The sequence below is a fragment of the Aquarana catesbeiana genome, linkage group LG05 (genome assembly GCF_042186555.1).
Source record: "Aquarana catesbeiana isolate 2022-GZ linkage group LG05, ASM4218655v1, whole genome shotgun sequence".
Classification (NCBI taxonomy): domain Eukaryota; kingdom Metazoa; phylum Chordata; class Amphibia; order Anura; family Ranidae; genus Aquarana; species Aquarana catesbeiana.
In genome coordinates, this window is record NC_133328.1 from 578,478,005 (window position 1) to 578,501,624 (window position 23,620).

The window sequence follows — 23,620 nt, forward strand, 5'->3', positions numbered from 1 at the left end:
CACTGGAACAAGCGTGGAAGGAAAGCTGCTAGGTGTTAGCAGCATAACAGAGGATCCTCTCTGAGCAATCCTGTGTCACCTACTCCCATGTGGGGCTGTCCACCTGCCACAGCAGGTTCTGATACCTACTTTTAGTTCTTATCATTATCAGACTGATCCAGGACTATCCTCTCCCAGAGTGCTCCAGCATGGTTCCAACTCCACAGATTTAGCTCCCAGGTCTGATTTGCCCCATGATACCCTGAACCAGCTGTTGGCCTACACTTCTTGGGTAAGCCTATCATCTCCCTTTTGGGTATCAAGTGTAGCTAGAAGGTCCACATCTGTATAGTTGGCACACTGACAGTTACAGCGCCTTGAAAAAGTATTTATATCCCTTGACATTTTGTTATGTTACAACCAAAAATGTAAATGTATTTTATTGGGATTTTATGTGATAGACAACACAAAGTGGCACATATTTGTGAAGTTAAAAGAAAAATTATAAATCGTTTTCAACATTTTTGAGAAATAAATATGTGAAAAGTGTGGTGTGCATTTGTATTCAGCCCCCCTGAGTCAATACTTTGTAGAACCACCTTTCACTGCATTTACAGCTGCAAGTCTTTTTGGGGATGTCTCTACCAGCTTTGCACGTCTAGAGAGTGACAATTTTGTCTATTCTTTGCAAAATAGCTAAAGCTCTGTCAGATTGGATGGAGAGCGTCTGTACAGCAATTTTCAAGACTTACCACAGATTCTCAGTTGGATTTAGGTCTGGACTTTGACTGGGCCATTCTAACTCATGAATATGCTTTGATCTAAACCATTCCATTGTAACTCTGGCTGTATGTTTAGGGTCGTTGCCATGCTGGAAGGTGAACCTCTTTTGCAGACTCTAATGCCCGTACACACGATCGGATTTTCCGATGGAAAATGTGTTATAGGACCTTGTTGTCGGAAATTCCGACCGTGTGTAGGCTCCATCACACATTTTCCATCGGATTTTCCGACACACAAAGTTTGAGAGCAGGATATAAAATTTTCCGGAAATTCCGATCGTGTGTACACAAATCCAACGGACAAAGTGTCACGCATGCTCAGAATAAATAAAGAGATGAAAGCTATTGGCCACTGCCCAGTTTATAGTCCCGACGTACGTGTTTTACATCACCGCGTTTAGAACGATCGGATTTTCCGACAACTTTGTGTGACCGTGTGTATGCAAGACAAGTTTGAGCCAACATCCGTCGGAAAAAATCCTAGGATTTTGTTGTCGGAATGTCCGAACAAAGTCCGACCGTGTGTACGGGGCATTACAGGTTTTCTCCCAAGATTGCCCCGTATTTGGCTCCATCCATCTTCCCATCAACTCTGACCAGCTTCCCTCTCCCTGGTGAAGAAAAGCATCCACACAACATGATGCTGCCATCACCGTGTTTCACGGTGGGGATGGTGTGATCAGGGTGATGTGGAGTATTAGTTTTCCGCCACACATAGCGTTTTGCTTTTAGGCCAAAAAGTTCCATTTTGGTCTCATCTGACCAGAGCACCTTCTTCCACATGTTTGCTGTGTCCCCCACATGGCTTCTCGCAAACTGCAAACAGGACTTCTTATGGCTTTCTATCAACAATGGATTTCTTCCTGCCACTCTTCCATAAAGGCCAGATTTGTGGAGAGCACGACTAATAGTTGTCCTGTGGACAGATTCTCCCACCTGATCTGTGGATCTCTGCAGCTCCTCCAGAGTTACCATGGGCCTCTTGGCTGCTTCTCTGATTAATGCTCTCCTTGCCCGGCCTCTCAGTTTAGGTGGACGGCCATGTCTTGGTAGGTTTACAGTTGTGCCATACTCTTTCCATTTTCGAATGATGGATTGAACAGTGCTCCATAAGATGTTCAAAGCTTGGCAATTTTTTTTATAATCTAATCCTGCTTTAAACTTTTCCACAGTTTTATCCCTGGCCTGTCTGGTGTGTTCCTTGGCCTTCATGATGCTGTTTGTTCACTAAATTTCTGTAACAAACTTCTGAGGGCTTCACAGAACAGCTGTATTTATAGTGAGATTAAATTATACACAGGTGGACTCTATTTACTAATTAGGTGACTTCTAAAGGCAATTTGTTCCACTAGATTTTAGTTAGGGGTATGAGAGTAAAGGGGGCTGAATACAAATGCACGCCACATTTTTCAAATATTTATTTGGAAACATTTTGGAAAACCATTTATCATTTTCCTTCCATTTCACATTATGTGCCACTTTGTGTTTGTCTATCACATAAAATCCCAATAAAATACATTTATGTTTTTGTTTGTAACATGACAAAATGTGGACATTTTCAAGGGGGTATGAATACTTTGTCAAGGCACTGTATTTTTTATTCCTTTATTTTTATATTCACTGTATTTTTTGTTTACCTAAAATAATAAACATGTTACACTAACTTGCTCATTTCAAATGGTATTGCACAGTGTCATCCTTTACCTCCTCTACTGGGGTTCCCTGCTGACACTGTCCGCTCCTCCTCTTCTGAATGTGCCCCCTAGGAAGCTACGTGCTATAGGTGCACACATGAGGGTCCACTTCAAAGCTGGGCAGTGTGCATCCATAGGCTCAGCCCCGCCTCCCTCTCTCTGCTCGGAGGGTCTGATTGACAGCAGCAGGAGCCAATGGTTCCCGCTGCTGCCTCTGTGTCCTGTGAGAGCGGGGAGAGAGGAGAGAGCCGCTATAACACTGGATCAAGATCAGGCTCAGGTAAGTGTTGGGGAAGGGGGGGGGGGGGGAACACATCTGGGGCATTAAGGTAAAATATGTTTTGCCTTTAGAATCACTTTAACATGGGGATACATAATTCGATACTTTTCCATGATGCAAGGGCTTTGTCTCTATTGTGTTACAGTGTTATGCCCCGTACACACGGTCGGATTTTCCGACGGAAAATGTGTGATAGGACCTTGTTGTCGGAAATTCCGACCGTGTGTGGGCTCCATCACACATTTTCCATCGGATTTTCCGACACACAAAGTTTGAGAGCTTGCTATAAAATTTTCCGACAACAAAATCCGTTGTCGGAAATTCCGATCGTGTGTACACAAATCCGACGGACAAAGTGCCACGCATGCTCAGAATAAATAAAGAGATGAAAGCTATTGGCCACTGCCCCGTTTATAGTCCCGACGTACGTGTTTTACGTCACCGCGTTTAGAACGGTCGGATTTTCCGACAACTTTGTGTGACCGTGTGTATGCAAGACAAGTTTGAGCCAACATCCGTTGGAAAAAATCCTAGGATTTTGTTGTCGGAATGTCCGAACAAAGTCCGACCATGTGTACGGGGCATTACACTAAGTTTACACAAAACTACAAACTACAGCGGTTCGTATGATGTCATGACATGGGATGGCAGCAAAGCCGGTCAGCAGCAGGTCTGGACTTTAGGGCTGGATCACCGGTTTGCACTTTTGAAGGAGGATTCTGCAAAGGACATGGCTGGTGGACTCATTTGCCCAGAACAAATAGCTTTACTATAAAGATATACATTTACTATAATGATATATATATATATACTATAATGATATATATTTATATACTATTTAGGCATTTTTTAGTGTATAAATACATTGAATGATTTTTAAATGAATTCATAGCTGGATTACAGTGTGTGCTTTTATACTTGCTTGGAAATACCCACTAATTTTGTTTATTTGGTATCGTAGAAAGTGGGTTAAGTTGTAATTAAAATTACATGTGGTGTTTAAGGATATTGAGGTTAATGCATCTGGAGAAGGGATTACAACAAGACACTGGAATACAAGTAATCACCTGATATGATAGTCGCACTGGACATACAGCCTGGAAACAGTCAGCTGGTACAGCACAGCTTAGTAAACCTGGGCATTTGGAGACTAAAAACCCTCTAGGTTCTTCAGGGATGAGTTGTTTTACTGCATTTTTTACTAGAAACCATAAAACCCTTTAAGGCTCTTAAAATAAAAAGTGTGTTTAATCCGTCAGCAATAACCTAAACATTTCAGTTATATTTCCAGGGGCAGATGGCACAGTTTTAATATCCTTTTAGATACATACATGGGAAATGTTGAGTTGGCATCAACACAATTTGAAGAGCCCCTTTCAGAGTCAAGATCTGTGAAAAAGACAAAATTCTACTCTTCTAAGTCTTCCTTAATCTCAGTTTTATGTATTCCTTTGTAGCCAGATGTGAAAATTCATTGGATGAGATGGTGGCTTCAGGGCCGTTCACCATTACATCTGGTAAATTAGGCCAAGCAGCTGTGTCCCTGCAGCTGCTGCATCCCCATATACTGACATGGGATGCCTGCAAGCAGCAGCTGGCAAATTAAGCAGCATTATCACGCGCCCCATTCTTGGTGTTCAGGCCTCAGTGCCCATATGAATGAGGCCTTTACCCTCAGTTTTTCAAGTACTTTCAGCAGTTGATTTATTCGCTTACTGAATATGCAGCTTCTTTATCTTTAGGCTCCATGCACCCTAGCATTTTTCATAAGCACAAGAAAGCTAGAAAAATGCTGGGTGGAAAATGCTGATAATAGTATTTTTGTGCCAGCTTCTAGTAGCATTTTAGTAGCTTTAAGAGCCCTTTCACACTGGGGAGGGCGGGCGTCGGCAGTAAAGCGGCGCTATTTTTTATTTATTTGGGCAAGTTACCACAACACCATGATCCGTAGTTTTTAAGATCAAAGATACAACTATGTTGGTGTCCCTTGTCAATTTTACATTGTATTTTTTTTAAATGTAACTGCCTACTCCCAAACTGTCATTTGAAGTAAAACACATAGCCAAGTATTATTCTCCATTTTTTTTATTGTGCATTAAAAAAAAGAAAATAAATAAAATTAGACATGCTATCTGCCAATAGAACTTAACCAAAAAGTGCATTCTATGCATCCAAAAATATAGAAAATATACCAAATCAAATCATTATTAAACCAAAAAATAATATCAAAGCAATAACTCCAAGGCCAATAATAAATAACACGTTATCTCCTCCGATTCCGCAACAAGTCTGGTTGACGAATGGCCGTTCAGAAACTAACTGAAAAGCACGAAATAAAAAACGCAAAAAGAAAAGCGCGAATCAACACTCACCAAATTTCTACTAACACGAAATTAGCAGAAGGAGCCCAAAGGGTGGCGCTAAAGAGCTGAAAAACCATGTAGTACGTCACTACGTTTGTGTTTGTTGGCCAACAATTGTGTGCCGTGTGTATGCAAGAGAAGTTTGGGCCAACACCCTTTCGGACAAAAGTCCACGGTTTTGGTGGGCAACAATCTGATCACGTGTACGAGGCTTTATGGCCCATACACACGATCCGAATATCGTATAAAAACGGTCGTCCGAGGAAGGATCTACAATTTTCGGATCGTGTGTACACTATTTTCGACAGCCGATCACGACCGTTCATCCGATCTTATTCGATCGGGCATGCACGAAAATTTTCCTTGTACAATTCCAGATCGTACGATTTTCGGTTAGTCAGTATAGTTGTCATCCGAAAATTCTATACAAATACATTACAACACATGACATCATTTCCAATTTTTTTTTTCTGTCGTACGAGAATTTTCGTGACTTTATTTAACTATTCAATTTCTACTTGCGACTATTAAGATCGGATTGTGTGTACGGGCCATTAGTGTCTGCAGCAGCCTGAAATTGCATTAAATTTCATGCCAACCAGTGATTGCAGGTTTTGTGCTCTGCCAGCTTCTGTGAAAAAAATAACAAATGGACATTTTTTTTCCTGCGAAAATATGTGCATTTATTTTTTTCAAAGAGGTGAATTTAGCCTTTAGCCCAGGTTCACACTGAGCTGTGGGAATGAAGTCATACGAGTTCAGCTGAACTCGTAAAATTTCACTCCCACATGTCAGTCCCGATTTCGGCCGCGATTTCAGAGACATCTGTGCAGGTTTCTGCACAGGTGTCAATGTAAATCGCAGCCCGAAATCACAAAAAGTAGTACAGAAACTACTTTTTTAAATCGCTGCAGCGCCGCAGATGCGGTGTTGCACCAATTAGGACGGTGCCATTGGCGGCAATTGCTGCTGATTTGACATGCCAAATCACATGTTAAAACGCTCCAGTGTGAACCAGGGCTTAATCTACATTCTATATACACACAACAGCCACTTTATTAGGTACACCTGTTCAATTGCTTGGTAACACAAATTGCACATCACATGGCAGCAACTCAATGCATTTAGGCATCTAGACGTGATGAAGTCGCCTTGCTGAAGTTCAAACTGAGCATCAGAATGGGGAAGAAAGGGGATTTAAGTGACTTTGAAGCATGGTTGTTGGTGCCAGACGGGCTGGTCTGAGTATTTCAAAAACTGCTGATCTACTGTGATTTTCACGCACAGAGAATGGTCCGAAAAAGAGAAAATATCCAGTGAGCGACAGTTGTGTGGACGAAAATGCCTTGTTGATATCAGGCGTCAGAGGAGAATGGGCAGACTGGTTTGAGATGATAGAAAGGCAACAGTAACTCAAATAACCACTTGTTACATCCAAGATATGCAGAATACCATCTCTGGACATACAACACATAGAACCTTGAAGCACATGGGCTACAGCAGCAGAAGACCACACCAGGTGCCACTCCCATCAGCTATCAACTGAAGGCTGCAATTTGCGCAGGCTCACCAAAATTGGACAATAGAAGATTGGAAAAACTTGCCTGGTCTGATGAGTCTCGATTTCAGCTGTGACATTCTGATGGTAGGGTCAGAATTTCGCATAAACAACATGAAAACATGGATCCATCCTGTCTTGTATCAATGGTTCAGGCTGGTGGTGTACTGGTGTGGGGGATATTTTCTTGGCACACTTTGGGCCCCTTAGTACCAACTGAGCATCATTTAAACATCACGGCCTACCTGAGTATTGTTACTGACCATGTCCATCCCTTTATGACTACAGTGTACCCATCTTCTGATGGCTCCTTCCAGCAGGATAATGCACCATGTCACAAAGCTCAAATCATCTCACCACCGGTTTCTTGAACATGACAATGAGGTCACTGTACTCCAATGTCCTCCACAGTCACCAAATCTCAATCCAATAGAGCACCTTTGGGATGTGCAGGAAAGGATTCACATCATGGATGTGCAGCCAACAAATCTGCAGCAACTGTGTGATGCTACAATGTCACTATGGACCAAAATCTCTGAGGAATGTTTCCAACACCTTGTTGAATCTATGCCATGGAGAATTAAGGCAGTTCTGGAGGCAAAAGGGTGTCCAACCTGGTGTTCTCCTGAAAACTCCAACTTGCAAAAATCTCCAACCACGTCACTTCCGGTGACTCTCCAGTAGCAATAATTGGAGAGTTAGCTGTTTTCACAGGACACCTGCAGCATATATACTAAGGTACACAATATCATGAGTAACAACATGGTCGCCTCCAAGGCGGTGACCACTTTTTTCCACCTTACCCAGTGTTCTGTGAAAACAGCCAACTCGTCCTGTACCATAGCTTGTACCCTGCCAGTGTTCTGTGAAAACAGCCAACTCGTCCTGTACCATAGCTTGTACCCTGCCGGTATTCTGTGAAAACAGCCAACTCGTCCTGTACCATAGCTTGTACACTGCTGGTATTCTGTGAAAACAGCCAACTCGTCGAAATGTCCAATTATTGCTGCTGGAGAGTCACCGGAAGTGACGTGGTTGGAGATTTTAGCGAGTTGCCGTTTTCGGCAGAACACCGGTACTAGCAAGGTGTATCGAATAAAGTGGCTGGTGAGTGTATTTATTAGCATAAAAGATATAAAAGAGCAAGCGGGTAAAGCTGTAAAAATCACATTAGGTAACTAATTTAAAAATTAATAACAATGTGCTAGTTGAAAGAGTTTTGTATGTTTCCTTTAATTGTGTTTCTGTTACACATATTATTCCTTTGTGTATCTCTCTTTGTGGGCTTTTGGAGTCAGACACGGCCCATACAGAGGAAGCTAGACACATGCAGTATCCCTGGAGACAATAAATAAAATGGCAGAGAGCTGACAATGAATAGAAACTGCTTGCAGGATATGTTATTGTTTTTCTGGGTTTATTTTGGCCCCGGATTACATTACTAGGAAGCAAAAGTCATTACTGTGTGCTGTTTACCTTCATGCTCTGGGTTATTTTCTGATACAGAAAGACCGGGAATTATTTCACCATTACTCTGAAATAACAATATTTGTTAAATATTTGTACTTTTTGTGAGACTTTTTTTCTGTTTTAGTTTCATGCATCAAAAACATTTACATACACAGGCTATTGTTAAAATAATCCAATGACCTGGAGTGCTGATGGTGGTTTGCAGAGCAAGAAGCAATTCTCTACGAGCCAGCCACTTATAGGTACACCCCATCCATACCCACCAGTCACTGACCCCATAAACAGCATTATATGCACCCTACCTCCCCAGCAGTAGGAGTAGATTTATAATTCCTGCTCCCCTAGGCCAACTACCTTGTACCACCTCCATTCACACCCCAGCAGACTTACACCTAGATCAAACCATGAGAAGAGGGGGCAAAGTGTAAAACCCGATTCACACCTACTGTATGCGTTTGTATGTGCAATTCCATAAAAATACATTGGGGGTTATTTACTAAAGGAAAATTCACTTTGCACTGCAAATGCACTTGGAAGTGCAGTCTCTGTAGATCCGAGGGGGACATGCAAGGAAAATAAAAAACAGCATTTTAGCTTGCACATGATTGGATGATAAAATCAACAGAGCTTCCACTCATTTCAGATCTATCCCTTAGATTTAGAGTGACTGCACTTCCAAGTGCGCTTTCAGTGCAAAGTGGATTTGCCTTTCGTAAATAACCCCCATTGAATCCAATGAGGCCATTCACATCTGTGCACTGCGTTTGTAAAAGTGAGGCATGTCCAATTAACTGTGCATTTTCATACGCTGCAATTCCAAATAAGGAAAATGCATGAAAACATATATACAACACACTTTAAAAACAGACAAATATGGATATGGATAGATGTGAACCTGGTCCTACCCTGCTCTGCCATTAGTTTTGTATGAATACGTATATAAGCAGGACTGTACCTGTTAAGGGTATGTAAGCGGGGGTAGAGTGTAGCGTTTTCACAGAGGGAATCACACGTACTGACTTTCTAAACCAGGCAACATTTATTACCAGAGAGACGGTAGTAGAAAGAGTATTTACAGCAGTAAGGAACGTAGTTTCACTCCAAGCATGGAGGCATAGATACATAGCACAGTCACTTCTGATGTAAGCGGTAATTTTATTAGTCAGCACTATAGGCACTTTCCACTGACATTACCCGGTACAACGGTATTCCTTCAGCAGGTGGATATAGGTATCTGATCCGCTTGTCCCTCCCTCACAGCGAGGACACCGGATTTATTATCCGCAATGGGGAGTCTTTCATCCAACCAGGATTGCTGATACAGGACTCCGTAGGAACCCTGAGCTATCCCTCACTAGCCGGAACACTCTCTTCCTAACTCTCCCTGACAAGCGGGTTCTCTCTCCCTGTCTATGCACACATATGAACTGAACTAAACGTGGCTGGGCTTTCTTATATAAAGTATCCACCCAAAAATGGCCGACCAAATCTCCCGAGGTTTACTTGTCCTATCAGGACACCAGGCTTCTCTAAAATGGTAATGGAGACCAAAGAGAACATAGAGGCCAAACAGCTCTGAACATATGTACACATAAACATATCAAATAGGCTGGAAAGTGAGAATATACACTTGCTAACCCACTACCTCTTGCAGCCAACTAGGCTGCCCTGCACTACAGCTGCCTACAGGTATGACTATAAAAGTTCATAAAAATGAGTCAGTTCCATGCAAAAAGAAAGCAGAATGTAGACGGTGGAAGACCTCAAGAGGGCAAATTCCACTTCTGGTACAATTATGCCGCGTACACACGAGCGGACTTTACGGCAGACTTTGCCCGGCGGATGGGATTTGGTCGGACAATTCGATCGTGTGTGGGCTCCAGCGGACTTTGTTTTCTCAAAAGTTGGACGGACTTAGATTTGAAACATGTTTTAAACTAATCCGTTGAAATCGAGTCCGGTCGAAAAGTCCGCCGTCTGTATGCTAGTTCGACGGACATAAAGCCACGCTAGGGCAGCTATTGGCTACTGGCTATGAACTTCCTTGTTTTAGTCCGGTCATGCGTCATCACGTACGAATTCGACGGACTTTGGTGGATTGTGTGTAGGCAAGTCCGTTCATTCAGAAAGTCCGTCGTAAAGTACGTCAAAGTCCGCCGGGCAAAGTCTGCCGTAAAGTCCGCTCGTGTGTACGCGGCATTAGTCCCTCATTATCCTTGCTGACAGGTCTCACTTGTCTGAACTCTGGAAGGTACAGTCTATGTTAGACCTGCACTCCCTTCACTGATATAGCTAGTGGATGTTCATATTGACCACAGTGGTTGGTGCCATGAAGAGACCAGATGAGAAGACAAGTCACTAGCACTTCAGAAAAGTCTGTTTCACTCCAAAACGTCAGCTATTTTTGAATTGTGATGATGCCAGGTGAAACTATCTTTTTTTTTAAGTGCTGTTGACTTGCTGTCCTCTCATCGGAACTCTGGAGGGAGCAAAGTGGAATTTTTAAAGGTAAGAGTGGACAGGTATTAAAGAATTGCAGTTCTGACACTTAAGACACCTCGGAGTTGATCCAAGGCTGGTGCCCCAGAAGCCAGGGCCTAGTAATGCCTAGTTAACCCAGTATATTCTAAAGGCCCAGCATGCCAGAACTCAGCAGGTGTGTTTTGATGTGGTATGGATGCACTGCTGCTTTATGAACTGTTTAATTTGTCCAGCTTTTGATATCCATTCTAAATGTTAGGTAATACTAAGTTATTTTCTAACAATCTACCAAAACTACCACCTCGTAATATACAGTATATAAAGCTCAGAGGCCAGCCATTTTCAGCACAGCCTGTTCTAAACCTATAAATATCAGCAATGCTATTTCATTGATGGTGGGTACGTGAAAACATAATGATAAGTGAGGCATTTCTGTTGCTAAGCAATGTAAATGAAGCCATAAGAGCTTCAGGTATGCAGTGAAATCAAACTTTTTTGCCAGCTTTCAAAGAGATGCCCTTAAAAGAGGAGCTCCAGGCATCTGCAGAAAAAATTAAGTCAGTAGCTAATAATACTGTAGCTGCTGACTTTCAATATTAGGACACTTACCTGACCAGGAATCCAGCTATCGGGGTGCTGCCGCTGCCATCTTCACTAAGGGAACCCAGCAGTTCCCTACTGCGCAAACTTCCAGCTGAGTTTGCCGTGACAAACCCAGCTGGAAGTGGGAGCAGGTACCTGTCAAAACCAGGTACCCACTCCTTCAATCCCCAAAAGGTGCCAAATGTGGCAGCAGGGGGGGGGGGGGTCAGACAAGCAGAGCTTCCCCTTTTGGGTGGAGCTCCGCTTCAAGCGTTTCGAGGGAGGATTCAGTGAAGGACACTCTATGAGCACCCACTCTTCTCTAAGAAGGACAATGTACATGAGAGTGTACCTATGGTCAAAATGTAAAATCATCTTATTCATTTCTACATTGGATTTCAATTATTTCTATTCATCTGAACAGTCTGGAAGCCTGTAAACTTACTTTAGAAGATTCACACACATTTACTTCCTTGTATTCTGTGACACATATTCATTCATGTATGTGACACGTATTCATACCTCTAACTTTTGAACTTCAGAATGAGGGACACTTGAGGAAGGAAGTGACCTGTGACGCGCATAGCACGCGGGGGCAAAAGTAGGTAAGGCCAAACTCTTGACAGTGGGAGTAGCTTAAGGGGCACAGTTAAACAAAACCTGGGCTTCCTTGTACCTATAAAATATGCTTTGAATATTGTTCCACAAGCAAGAGTTTCATAGTTACATACAAATCCCAGCACAATGATAAAAAAAAGAACAAAAAGCTTCCATTATAAATGGTTTTGCACAGACTGTGGAAGTGTGCATTACAAAGTGTGGAAGTATTCTGGAGTGCAGGGTTCAGGAATGTGCTACGTACAGAGTGCAAGTTCAGAAGAGCGCTAAGTACAGAGTGCAGGGTTCTGGAGTGCGTTGTGGACAGGGTGCAGGGTTCTGGAGTGAATTACCCACTCCGTGCAGTGCTCTGGAATGCATTATGTACAGGGTGCAAGGTTCAAGAGAATGCTAGATACAGAGTGAAAGGTTCTGGGGTGCATTATGCACAGTGTGCAGGGTTTAGGAGAGCACTAGGTACAAATTGTAGCGTTCAGGAGTGCATTATGCACAGGGTGCAGTTTTCAAGAGAGAGCTAGGTACGGAGTCCATCCATCCACATCTCATTACTACACCCCTTCTCAGCTATAACTCTCATCCAGAGCACTTGTACAGGTTCTAAGTGCAAAGCAGGGAGGCTGTTGTAGAAGCTGCGGGAAAGCTGTTGCTTTCACTTTTAAATACAGAAGACAAGCATCTGTGTTTTAAAGTGAAAGTGGTGAGCTGTGTGCACAGGGATACCACCAGTCTGAAAAACAATGATGCTGGACAAACCTTCTGGAGAGCGCAAGGTACAGAATGCAGGGTTCAGAAGGGTGCTAGGTACTTAGTGCAGGGTGCTGGAGTGCGTTAGGCACAGGGTGCAGGGTTCTGGAGTGCATTACGCACAAAGTGCAGGGATTAGGAGAGCACTAGGTATAGGGTGCATGGTTCTGGAGTGCGCTATGGACAGGATGCAGGGTTTTGGAGTGTGTTGCCCACAGTGTGCAGGGTTCTGGATTGCTTTAAGCACAGGGTACAAGGTTCTGGAGTGCGTTAAATACAGATTGTAGGGTTTAGGAGAGCGCGAGGTGCAGGGTTCTGGTTATGCACAGGGTGCAAGCTTCAGAAGTGCATTATGTACATATTGTAAGATTCAGAAAATCGTTAGGTACAAAGTGCCAGGTTGTGGATTGTGTTATACTTAGGCTGCAGGGCTCTGGAGTGCGTTATGCACAGAGTGCAGGGTTCAAGCGAACGCTAGATACAGAGTGCATTAGGGCACAGACACAGGGTGCAGGATCTAGGAGAGCGCTGGGTAAGAGTGTAGGGTTTTAGGGTGCACTGCGTGTAGAGTGCAGAGTTCGGGGATGCGTTATGCACAGGGTGCAGCGTTCAGGAGTGCGTCACGTACAGCGTGTAAAGTGCATGAGAGTGCTAGGTACAAAGTGCAGGGTTCTGGAGTGTGTTACGCACAGAGTGCAAAGTGCAGAAGAGTACTAGGCACAAAGTACAGGGTTCTCGAGTGCATTATGCACAGAGTTCAGGGTTCTGGAGTGTGCTACATACAGAGTGCAGAGTTCTGGGATGTGGTATGTACAGAGTGCAGGGTTCTGAGGTGCGCTACGTAGAGACTGCAGGGATTCTGGAGTGCATTATGCACAGGGTGCAGGGTTCTCGAGTGTGTTATGCACAGAGTGCAAAGTGCAGGAGAGTGCCAGGTACAAAGTACAGGTTCTGGAGTGCATTATGCACAGAGTGCATGGTTCTGGAGTGTGTTCTGCACAGAGTGCAGGGTTTTGGAGTGCACTATGTACAGAGTGCAGGGTTCTGGGATGTGCTACGTACAGAGTGTACAGGGTGCAGGGTTTAGGAGTGCGTTATGCACAGAGTGCAAAGTTCAGGAGAGTGCTAGGCACAAAGTACAGGGTTCTGGAGTGTATTATGCACAGGGGGCAGGGTTCTGTAGTGCGTTATGCACAGGGTGCAGTTTTCAATAGAGAGCTAGATATGGAGTCCATCCATACACATCTCATTACTACACCCCTCCTCAGCTATAGCTCTCAGCCAGACCAGCACTTGTCCAGGCTCTAAGTGCAAAGCAGGGAGGCTGTTGTAGGAGCTGCGGGAAAGCTGTTACTTTCACTTTCAAATACAGAAGACGGGCTTCTGTGTTTTAAAGTGAAAGTGGTGAGCTGTGCGCACAGGGCTACCAACAGGACCACAAAGGTGAAGATGCGGGAAAGCCCCGCCCAATCCAGGACTGTTGGGAGGTATGCATATTAACTATGCCCTGTGAGTAGGCCCTGCTGTGTCACACATTTCACAGTGCCTGCTTCTGAATTACAGAGGTGCTGAGAGGAGGAGATTCAGGAGGTGGAGTCAGTACAGGAATAATTGCTTGCAGTTAGCAAGGTACCACGGGATATGTAGTCTTTAGAAATCAAAGTATACCGCAGAAGAGAAGCTGTAAAGCATGCAGGGAATCTAAAGTTGTGGAAAGAGATGGCCAGCTGACAGGCAGAACTCACACTATGAAAGGAGATTTTTCAATGCTGATGTTATAAAATGAAAGTGTATGTGACTATGGAACTCTTTTAAGACTCCGGCACCTCTGATTCTGGCTCCACTTTGGCTGTTTGTAGACAAAATAGCAGAGCAGAGAAACAGCACATGTATATTTACTAACTCTTATTTAAAGCAACCCTGTTGCTATCCTAGCAAAACTTAGTCTGTGCCGCACTTCAAGAGCTCCAGGTGACACTGCTGTCTGACACTTCCCCATGTGTCAAGTAGTGTGTCCCCCTGCTGCAAGTTGTGGACTGGCTCCTTGTGCCAACACTACACTCCCAGAAGTACTGGACAGCAGTGGCACCCAGCGATCTTAAAGTAGAACTTAAGTCAGAAATGTCCTGCTAGATCACTTCAGGCTGGCCCCTTTTGCAGGTATAGCTATGTAAAACATTAAAAAGAAGTGTATATACTGTTTGAAATCCAGTAATACACTGTCTCACCCTGTTCTGTGCATTCTCAGTTGCTCTCTATTTTTCAGCACTGTGTCTAAAATCAAAGCCACTAGAGGCCGATCTGCTAACAGCCAAAAAGATTTACTGCTGCTCAGGGGCTCTGAGCTTCAGCAAAACGGCAGCTTTCAGCAAGAAGAAAAAAGGAACAATGCTGGAGGCAGGTTACAGCAACACTAATTTTGGTAGCATAATTATTAATGTGGAATGTATGTTCCTTGCTAAAGAACATATTTTTTATCAAATTGTTATGGGTAAAGTTCCACTTTAAAGTAAGTGGAGATTTCACCGTCTACCCATCAGGCTAATATAGCACAGTTTAAGGCCTATGTTTAGTAGTACAGGCTGAATTCTCTTAGGATAGTTATAGGGTTGCTGTAAATAAAAGAAAATGAAAAAGGGATTAATTGAAAACCTACAGGGCATATGTGGAAAATAATTCATATAGAACCTCTTTTCATCCAAGGAACTTTCACAAACCCACCTACCTTCATCCATTTGGATGTGCCTTTGGAGGTAATTTATGTGATATTATGTAACATATACAGGGCAAAACAAAGGATGAAGAGTAAATCCATTGAACAAAGTACAAAAGTATATAACGACCAATCAGATTTCAGTTTACTCCAGCCAGTTGAGCAAAAGCTGATCTCTTATTTTGAATATGACTCCTTTGTGCCCAGCAGTACATTGCAGAGGTGAAGAGAGGGATCAAAAAGGTGCAGGTAAGGTAAAGAGGATGAAAACAGAAGCAACAAGGGGCTGGAAAAAAGGAGTGTTCAAAGCTTAAAATCCTAGCTATGCCTTTGGCAAGATACACTGGCTTTGTGTCATGATGATTTATGATCATTCTATCAGTTTTACTGCTTATTTTGGATATCAAATAAGCACTCACCACATTTGTTTATAGAGTGTTTTTATTGTTTTAGATGATCCACCAAGTCTTTTCTGTCTTGTGAAGGTGCACAAGCAATGTAAGGGCTCATTTACACATACAGCAAGGACTGCCACTCCTCTAAATAGTGATATATGCTTGGATCACTTTTCAGAGGCATTTGACAGGTGGCCAGGAAGTGATATGTTGCCTCCTCGCTGCCTTTGCAGCTTAAGAGGGAGTATTTGGGGGGCAGTAAAAATGCAGTACAACCACATGTTACCGCCCCCCCCCCCCAACCACAAGTTAAACAAGCCCTAAAGTAGCTTCAGGCTCCGTCCATTGGACACTAACAAATTCTGTGACTACTTAAGACATACATATACTCAAAACGTCCTATTTTTGGACAGAGTAGGGAAAAGTTAACACCCTTATCAGTTTATAAGTCCTGAAAGCATATCTAAATCCAAGAGGAAAAATTGATAGCATTACATTTTCGCAGTTCTTTTAGATGTGGTGGCTGCATTCATCTTCCTTTATTTTAACCTGAAACCTGCCCAAGGGTGACGACTGTGCTGGGCAGAAGCACAGGATTTTTGGCTGGATAATTAGCTATTTTTTTGCACTTGTCGAACAGATATAATAAAACACTTTCACTTTGATGTGAAAGGGAGGAGGGGGGACTGAGGACTCTGATGTAAAAAGATGAAGGGGGGACTGAGGACTCTGATGCAGTGGCGGCCCATCCATAAGGGGCACAGGCTTCCCCCTAATCCATGTGCCCAGCCCCTAATCTACATGCAGGGCACCGGACACATGGATTTCAATGGGGTTTTTTTTTTTTTTAAGCACATGATTAGAGCCCGAGGCTCTAATTTGCTTCAAAAAGGGGCAGGCTCGGGGTGCAGAGCACTGTACCCTGAGCCCACCCAGTTGTGTGACAATAGCGAATTAATACTCACTATTGTCTTCCTGATTCTCCTCTTGGCCAATCAGGAAGCGGGTCCTGAGACCCGATTGGCCGAGAGGAGAAGTGATCATATTGGCCGCTGAGGAGGAAACGCAGGGGAAGCTGCAGTGAAGCTGAGGAGGAGGAGGAGGAGACGCAGGGTGAAGCCCCCGAGGAGGAAGCGCTGCCCGCGACCTAGAGGGGATAAATGTAGGGCTGGTGGGCTGAGTAATGGGGGGGGGGGGTTCGACCAAACGACCGGGGGGGTTGTTTGTTTGCCGCCCCCCCTAAAAAAAGGGGGAACTTGGGGTTCTAATGTGAAATGGATATTTTTTACGGCTGGAGAAAGGGGTGGAGGGGGACTGAGAACTAATGTAAAAAGGTACTAAAGGAGGGATTGAAGACTCTAATGTGCAATGAGTGTAGAGGAAAAGTGAGGTAAGGACTCCGATGGGGATGGAGACTGCGATTGAGGGCTCTGATGTGAAGGGGGCCTGTGGTATGGTTGCCACCTGTTCGGTATTTACCCAAACAGTCTGGGTTGTGAATCAGTCCACCTGAAACCCGGACACATGATTCAAAACCTGGACTGTCCGACATTATTCAGAAAAGAATGTGGCCTGACAGGAGGATGAGGGGGCACTATGCGCACCGCATTAATATTCTCTTTGGAGTGCCCAAAGTGGTCCCAGGTCTGTTGCAATCCTATAGTTTATACTAAAAAAAAATGTAATTGCTATGTGCCACTAAAATGTTCGGGTTTGGCTTGAAGAAATAGTGGCAACCCTAGGCTGAGGGCTCCAATGTAAAAGGGGGGATTCTGACATGATAGGGTCCCTTAGACTCGGATGTCTCAAGATTTTGCATACTTTCAAAGAGTGACATGACTGAAACACTGATCTAGTAGGTGGATTGTAGTCTAAGAGGTAGATGCTGACCCTGAATGATATCTGAACGAAGACTGTGCTGGTCTTCTATCACCGAAATAAGTACAGACTGCAATAGAAAAAAAAGTTATTGCCAAAAGTAATAATCCTTACCATCTTTGCAAAACATCTGATATTGATTGATATTGTTTGTTCCTGACTGAGATATTTTTCATCACTTCCTGCTGTGAAAACCAAGAGGCAGAAATAATTCCCTTCACTTTTCCAAAATAATATACAAAACTTTGGCTGGAGTTTGGCTTTAATCACCTAAGGTCTCATTCACATGTAGTTACAGTATCTCACAAAAGTGAGTACACCCCTCACATTTCTGTAAATATTTTATTATATCTTTTCATGTCACAACACTGAACAAATGATACTTTGCTACAATGTAAAGTAGTGAGTGTACAGCTTGTATAACAGTGTAAATTTTCTGTCCCTTAAAATAACTCAACACACAGTCATTAATATCTAAATCACTGGCAAGAAAAGTGCATTTATATGACTTTAAATTGTTACTAAACCCAGGACCCTGCATTTACTATATCTGGTCTCAAGCAGTACACAGAACATGGAAATGCAATTATTTTAGCAAAAAAAAAAAAACCTGCTAAATACCTTTTATCATCAGCAGTGTATAGCTGTCTTATAAGTGTGAAAGTGTAGCGCTATGAAACCAAATCAAAAAATAAAAAATAAAGAAAAAAACCAGTGTCTTAAACCTGAATTAAAAAGTATATATAAATATGAGATACAATATAATCATATCTTGATGTGAAAATTATATTGTGCACTCCATACCGTACATATGTAGTGTGCAAAACTAGTGAAAAAATACCAAAATGCCCAACTAAAAATATATGGACCCATCACAATTACTACCTGTCCTTTGTACTTTTGATGATCTACAAATATGTGAGTCTGTTTCCTGCCATTTTAATAAATTAGTGTTTACGTTATTACGCTATGTGAGTTTTTTCATCCATTTCTCGCATGGTATATGAACATTCGTTTGTGGCCTTCTATTGGAACATTATTTTTTGGTATCGTTGTGGGTGATCGTGAGTGCTGAGCTGCCGCCTCGACCTGGGATCTATTGAGGTTGTTTAAGGAGATGTACCCTTCCGACCAGTTGGTCTCAAAGCCTTTGTGACTTTGATGACATAAGTCTCCCCAAGTCATCAACATCTGGTAAGCCCCTTAATACCCCTGGTGGCGGCCTCTTCACCATCATTATCCTTCCTGCAACATTGGTGGTCTCTAACATCCTTACAGATTACTGTGGCTTTATTCATTTATCTGCTGCTTCGACCTGTGATCCAGTATGGGTGTTTAAGAAGATGTACCCTTGTGACCAGTTGGTCTAAAAGTTTTTATGACTTGGATGGCATAAGTCTTCCCAAGTCATTCACATCTGGTAAGCCCCCTAAGACCCCTGGTGGTGGCTTCTTCGCTATTTCTTATCTTTGCAACGTTGGTGGACTCTGATACCTCTACAGATTCCTGTGTTATTTTTATTTATGTGTGTTTGGACTTTAATATTATTGGTTCTTACCGATTGTGTTTGAAATGCTGTTTGTATATTTTTAGTTGGGCATTTTGGTATTTTTTCACTAGTTTTGCACATTACATATGTACGGTATGGAGTGCACAATATAATTTTCACATCAAGATATGATTATATTGTATCTCATATTTATATATACTTTTTAATTCACACTGACACTGATTTTTTCTTTATTTTTTATTTTTTGATTTGGTTTTATAGCGCTAGCGCTTATGACTTATATCAGTGTCTGTTAAAGCTTGTAGGAGGAGTTTTTATTCTCCCATGACTGTCCTATGAGGCTGCAGGACCCCTGACCCTCTGTCTGGACAGTGCGGATTGGCCCTGTGCTGATCACATGCATCCTCCCAAGATAAAATAAACTCTCAAGCAATACACACCAAACTGAGCATGTGCAGCTTGTCCCCTAGCCTCTGTACTGTCCAGAGATGGTTTGAGGACAGTGGAAGAAGGGGAAGGTCAGAGAAGATAGGATCAAACAGCATTTTTACACAGTGCAGAGGATTAACCCCTTCCACAGTGTGTATAACAAGCATGCTTTACTGCATATACAGACTGATTTCACTGTTGTGGGTTTATTAACACTTTAAGGGACATTTCTAAACACCCATACACGTAAATGCAAGTAAAGTTTGTAAATGGTACTGTGGATTAATTTGTGTTTAGGTGCATTGAGTTTTGCCGTATTTAGAAAAAATATAAATCTGTGCGTCCAGGGCAGATTAGATAGTCTGAACGTGTCCAGACCCTGGTAAATGTATGTAAACACCTGTACATTGAAACACAGTAGAACATTTTTAAAAATTTGTTCATACATTTCATATCAATTTCTTCTGCATTTAAATGAAACAAAAGCAGGAGGCTAGTGTGAATGAGGGCTAAAACCTAAGCCCAAGGCCTCATTTAGTGCTGGTTTACACTGCAGCGAAGTCCAACATCGGATGTGATTAGCACCGCACTGCAGTGCAAATCACATGCAATCTCTGTGCGATGCGATTTCAGATATACAGATAGTACGGCTGAATTCACATGGCATTCGGACCAAACTCGCACAGGACCCTTTTTTTAGTCAGCAGCAAAATCAGATAGTATGGGTGTGAACACCCATGTGATCCAATTCCTGACCTAATTTGCAGTTCGCACTGCGATATGCAAACTGATTTGGGGGTGTCATTAACTTTTAATTGACACTCCTAGCAGTTCGCATAGGGCAGTGTGAACTGCTGTCGGGAGACATGCGATGCGGGAACCTGTAGTGGATTTGCAGGGTTCCCGCATTGCTGCAGTGTGAACCGGCACTCGCACCGCGTATGCCTGTGCGAGGGCTGTGTTTTCCCTCCCAGAAATGCACAGGTGTTCCATGCACCCCCATGCAGGCAGTCCCACTGATGTCAATTGGGATGCAGCGGCTGCAAGGAAACAGACGCTCTTGCAAATTTGACATCCATGTGGGTGCAAATTTGTGTCACCGAACTCACACTGTCTGCATTCAGAGCAGTGTACCCGTACTCACATGGATGTCAAATTTGCAGCAGCTGCATCTCAATGGACATCAGTGGGACTGCCTGCACAGGGATACATGGAACCCCCTGTACATTTCCATGCTTCTAAACATGGCCCTCACATGGGTGTACGCTGTAGAATGCCCTGTGTGAACAGGTCTAAATATAAAAGAGGAACTGAACTCTAGAAACTGTACCCAAAAAGCAGGCAGAGTCCAAATTTCTAGTCATTTTGCCTTGTGCTTTGTACTGCACTGTGTCTCTGTGTAGAGGTGGCCATCTTGGTGGAGGCAGGGCTTTGCTTCCTCACATAAGAGCTCCAGCAATGAGAACAGTAGTGACATCTCAAATCACACTCCAAATCTCCTAAAACTAGCCATCAGAGGTACAGTGCCTTAGGTCTCACACTGCAGATATTCTGCTCACTGGAGTGCCTAGAGACACCTTCTATCAGTATAGGCACTGTGATTTTTCAGGAGAAATTCCAGATAAAGGTACATTTTTCAGGGCACTGCTTAGACACAATTACTGTCTCTAAGGCTGGGTTCCAGCTAGTGCGAATTGGATGTGGATTTCCTCGCATCAAATTTGCATGACAGGAGATTGTGACCGGCTCTCTATGGAGCTGGTTTACACATCTCTGGGGCGGCTGCGGAGCGGATTGCACAGGAGTCATGTACGTTTTTTGGCTCCCTTTCAGGTCCTAATTTAGGCAAAAATTCGGACCTGATTCGTTCCTGAAACAGAGAACAGGGACGCACCGGACCCCTGCTGCCAGCCGCATCCGTTTCATGTGTGAACCCAGCATAAATGTTCCCTATAATAAACACATCTGCACTTTTTAAGTTCAGGTCCACTTTATTTATTTCTTTTTTTACAGATACATATATAGTGCCATCAATTTACGCAGCTCTTTACATATATATTGTACATTCACATCAGTCCCTGCCCTCAAAGAGCTAATAATCTAAGGTCCTTAACTCCCTAATTCACTTTCATATATATACACATGCTAGGACCAGTTTAGATAGGAGCCAATTAACCTAGCAGAATGTCTTTGGAGTGTGGGAGTACTCAGTTTCTAAAGCTCGCAGTCGGCTGACGTCACAAAGCCACCCCAGGCTATTGAAGGACCTCGACAATAATGTCGGGATACACCAAGATGCCTGAATGGTAGCTGGATCAGCCTCTCAGCAAACTGCTGAGAGCCAGAGCCTGCCGCTCCCACCCGCCCCCTCCCAAATGAGTGCTGGAGGGGTAGAACAGAGAGGTGGTGACTAATAGTCACCACTCTCTGATCAAAGGGGACCAAGAACTGAGCTATCAGCGGTCATGTGATCGCTTAGTTCTCGGTGGTAGAGATGGTGGGGGACAGCTGTAGCATCACATTATGCTGCAGCAGACAGGTGAGTATATATGTTAGATTTTTTTAAGAACCCCAAACGTCTCCTTTAAGAAATTGTACACCAGATTAAAAAAACTATTTGCTTGAAGCTTATGTATGATCAAAATGTAAAATCATATATTAATTTTCACATTGTATTTCAATACAATGTGACCTACAGGAGGCCTACTCCTGTTAATCTGGACAGTCTTGAAGTTTGTAAACCTACTTTGTGAAGACCCCCACATTTGCTTCCCTTAATTCTGTGACACGTAGTCTTTATGACCTGTGAGTAGGCCCTGCTGTGTCACACATTTCACAGAGCCTGCTTTCTGCACTACAGAGGTGCTGAGAGGAGGAGCTTCAGGAGGCGGAGTCAGTACAGAAATCATTGCTTGCAGGGAACAAGATACTGTGGGATATGTTGTATAACCAACTGAAAATCAAGCCCGGCGCCCACAGTTGAAATGCCGGCGCCGACAAGCGGAGGGGGGGACGAGCGGGGCTTCTATCCCCCGCGTCGCTGGACCCAGGGACAGGTAAGTGTCCAATTAAAAGTCAGCAGCTGCAGTATTTGTAGCTGCTGACTTTTAATTTTTTTTTTTTTAATGGACCTCCTGGGTGGAACTCCTCTTTAAATGCAACCATATTGCTACACTTAGAGGTGCCTCTCTTCTCTTTTATACATTTATACTCAGTTGTGACATGACGCTACTTGTCAATCAAGACATTGCTCGTTTATCAAGTCAAAATTTGAAAAAAAATTTTTTGCTTGGCTTGCAAAACATTCTCAGACCAAGTTACTCTCAATCCAAGGTTTTGCTGTACATCTTACATGCATTAATATTCATTCCAGTTGGAAGTTGGAATAAGCACATTATTATTATTACCATACAGGATTTATATAGCGCCAACAGTTTGCGCAAACAGTACAGTTACAATACAAATCAATACAGGAGGGATCAGAGGGCCCTGCTCGTTAGATCTTACAATCTAGAAGGGAGGGTCAAGTGGAACAAAAGGTAATAACTGTGGGGGATGAGCTGATGGAGAAAATGACAATACAGTTGTTATGTCGCGTACACACGACCGGACTTTTCGGCAGAAAATCGGAATCATTCAGTCGGACATTCCGAACGTGTGTGGACTTCATCGGACCTTCTCTTTTGAAAATTCTGACAGACCTAGAAATAGAACATGTTTCAAATCTTTCCGATGGACTTAACCCCTAACGAGAAAACCGTTCGTCTGTATGCTAGTCCGACGGACCAAAAACAACGCAAGGGCAGCTATTGGCTACTGGCTATTTAACTTCCTTTTTCTAGTCCCGTCATACGTCATCACGTTCTAAATGATCGGACTTTGGTGTGATGGTGTGTAGGCAAGTCCGTTTCAGCGGAACTCCGTCGGAACTCTGTCGTAAAGTCCGTCAGAGTCTACTCTGATGGAAGGTCCGCTCGTGTGTACGCGGCATAAGATGTGGGTGGGATAGGCTTCTCTGAAGAGGAGGGTTTTCAGGATCGTCTTATGCCCCGTACACACGATCGGACTTACCGACAACAAAACCGTGGAATTTTGTTCGAAGGTTGTTGGCTCCAACTTGTCTTGCATACACACAGTCACACAA